The sequence below is a fragment of the Micromys minutus genome (genome assembly GCF_963924665.1).
Source record: "Micromys minutus genome assembly, chromosome: 31".
NCBI lineage: Eukaryota > Metazoa > Chordata > Mammalia > Rodentia > Muridae > Micromys > Micromys minutus.
The window spans coordinates 14657799-14661012 of NC_137966.1; the positions used below are offsets into that span (position 1 = coordinate 14657799).

At 47.4% G+C, this 3214-nt stretch overlaps 1 pseudogene across 1 annotated transcript; it reads right to left on the reverse strand.

Annotated features, from left to right (window-relative positions):
- Positions 1-2544: 2544 nt before the first annotated feature.
- LOC308440165 (small ribosomal subunit protein uS11-like) lies at positions 2545-2989 on the reverse strand (annotated as a pseudogene). The gene has a single exon. The product of its transcript is annotated as a small ribosomal subunit protein uS11-like (transcript).
- Positions 2990-3214: the final 225 nt, after the last annotated feature.

The following is a 3214-nucleotide window of genomic DNA, read 5'->3' on the forward strand; positions in this document are numbered from 1 at the left end:
ATGGTGGTGATGGTGGTGGTGATGATAATGATGGTGATAGTAATGATGGTGATGATGGTGATGATGATGATGGTGATGATGATAATGGTGGTGATGGTGGTTATGATGATGGTCATGGTGATTATGGTTGTGATGGTGATGAGAGTGGTGTTGGTGATGGTGGTGATGGTGGTGATGATGGTGATGGTGATAATGGTGATAATGGTGGTCATGGTGATGATGGTGGTGATGGTGATGGTCATGGTAATTATGGTGGTAATGGTGATGAGAGTGGTGTTGGTGATGATGGTGGTGATGGTGATGATGGTGGTGATGGTGATGGCAGTGATAGTGATGGTGGTGATAGTGATGGTGATGGTGATGGTGGTAGTAATGATGGTGGTGATGGTGATAGTGGTAATGGTGATGATCATGCTGATGGTGGTGATGTGGTCAACTGTGATGATGGTAATAATCAAGACAATGGCAGTAGTTAATCTTAATTGGCAACTTGACCAGATGGAATCACCCAGGAGACACATTCCTGAGGGTGTCTATGAGCATGTTTCCTAGGGAAGACCTACACTGGGTGTGAGCATCACAATCTCATGGGATGTGTCCCTAATTGAATAAAAAGAGATACAGCGAGAAGCCAACTGAGCACCCACATTTGTCTCTGCTTTCTTCCCAATCTACCCGGAGCTGAGGGAGTAGCCTCACTCCCCTACTGCAACCCTCCTACCACGGGGACTGCATCCACTCAAACCAGGAGCCAAAACAAGTCTCTCTTTCCTGAAGTAGTTTTATGTTGGTATTTGGTCACAAATAAGAAAAGTAACTGATACAGTGCTGATGGTGGTGATGCTAGCTACAGGCACCGTGACAAGTCATTCCATCTTGGGCGTGCCAGTTCAGGGGTTACCAGTGGCTACCAGGACACACCTGCGAATACATGACCTTACTTTTGAGTGTGGAAGGCAGGTGGACTGTAACAACATAATACCTCTGAGAAGATCTTTTTTTTGTTTTGTTTTTATGTGTGTGTGTGTGTGTGTGTGTGTGTGTGTGTATCACAGGCACACAGAGAAGGCCAGAGGGTGTCAAATCCGTTACATATGGTGATATGGGTGCTAGGAACTGAATGCAGGCATTTTTAACAGCTGAGCCGCCTCTGCAGCCCAGAACACGATAACATCTGCTCTCACTGCCTTAGAAGCTTTGCCTTTAAAACAGAAAACAGATGTGGGTCATAGATTAGCGGAGAGTGTATGTTCTAGGTCCTGGCTTGCATCCCCCAGTATATATGATTGCAGCTAGACAGAGAGAGACATAGACACAGAGACAGAGGCATCCCAAAGAGCCAGAGAGAAGCCCTCACCACCGAGCTTGACTGAAGCTGACCCCTGGAATCCACGACGGATAAAGAGAACCAGCCCTGCAGATTGTCCTCTAGGCTGCTCATTCATTGTGTGGCACTCCCACAAAATAAATAAATCCATCAACTAAAACAAACTTAAAGATGGGGACTGGAGACATGGCTCAGTGGTCAGAGCACTTGCTGCCCTTGCAGAACCTGGGTTCTGTTCCCAGCCCCCACATAACAGCTCATGATCGTCTGTGATTCCAATCCCAAGAGATTTAATGCCTACTCTCTGACTTCCACAGGTACGGGGGACAAAAATGATAATATGAATACACGCAGACCAAACACTCACATGCATAGCACTAATAAGTAAACAAATACATTATTAATAAACGTTGGCTTAAAAGTCATTAAAAAATCTTTAAGAGGATTACAAAAAAGAGAAGAGCCCTCATATACCCTCAGCCCAAACTGCATGCCAGAAAAAACGAACCCCAGGGCTGTGGGTATCACTCCAGTGTCCCCCTGCAGAAAAGGAAGCTGTAGCAAAGATGGCTTTTTTCAACTCTATATTAGTGGACTCCATCTTGGCTCAGACCAAACTCTACAGCAGATGGGAGACTGAGAGGCTGCTGTCATCTTGTAGTGATGGGCAAGAGGAGGAGTAGAAGCCTGCCTTTTGAGTTCGGGTCTGAGGAAGGTTCGGCAAGGGAGGTCAGCAAGAGCTGTATGGTGGAAGGGGTGAGGAGGGCGGGATTTCAGACGACGAGAAAGTCCGGAGTGTCAGGGTAAGCACAATTAGAAAAAGCTGCCAGGCCAGGGCTCTGTAAACGGCTGCACCGAGGGAGGGGCTTTGGGGGGGATAAATACATTATCCCATTAAAGGGGTAATCATTCTTCCCATCTTTTTAACACGTCTTCACAGGTGAGTCGTTCCTTGGCCAGGTGATTGGCCGGTCCAGCTGGATTAACCCTTAAGGGTAAGGTTGGGGGCACTGGTATATAATGCTCCTGTTGTGGAAGCAGGCAGTAAGGTTGTCGTCCCACACAGGGGCAAAGGGAGGTAGGTTCCATTTTTCTGGCCAAAGGGGAAATAGCGTTTCCCTTAATGAGTCTAAACAAGGCCAGGCTCCCACTACCTTTTTCTTTTTTAAGCTTACACAAAGCAATTTATTAGCAGAAAACAACCTGAGAAGTCCTGTTCACAGATGGAGACCATGACGACCACCCTTCCTTCGAGTGCTGTCAGAGGGGAGAGGTGTGACATCCTCAATCCGCCCAATCTTCATCCCAGAGGGAGCAAGAGCTCTGAGGGCTGACAGGGCTCCGAGGATCTTGGCCCTGTTTTCTCCTGTAGCCCGGAGTCTGATATGCAGGGCAGTGGTGCTCAACTCCTCAAACCCATGGGCCACATCCTGGGCAGCCAACATGGCCGCTCACGAAGAGGACTCAGTCAGCATTTTCCTCCGTTCTACCAGTCACTCGGCAGATGGTTTCCTTGCAGGAAAGATCGGCAACATGGACAAAGGTATCACTGAAGGATGCAAAGATGTGGCAGACACCAAATGCATTCTCTCCTTCAGCCACCTGAGGTCCAAGGCTGATGACCTGTTCTTCCTTCTTTTCCTTCCCCTTCCGAGGTGCCATTTCTGAAAGTCACTTCCAGACTCCTCCACCAGAAAGCTATTTTTTTTTATAGCAATTTACATCTTAAGAAGAAAATTGTGTTGTTTCCCTTTCCCAGAGAAATGGGATTTGAAGCTGCCACTGAGGGCTGAATCCATTCTCGGTAGCCTCTAAACTTTCTAATATTTGCCTAGCTGCCTAATACTATACACTGAGGTCCCCTTACAGTCCTCAGTCTACACCCAC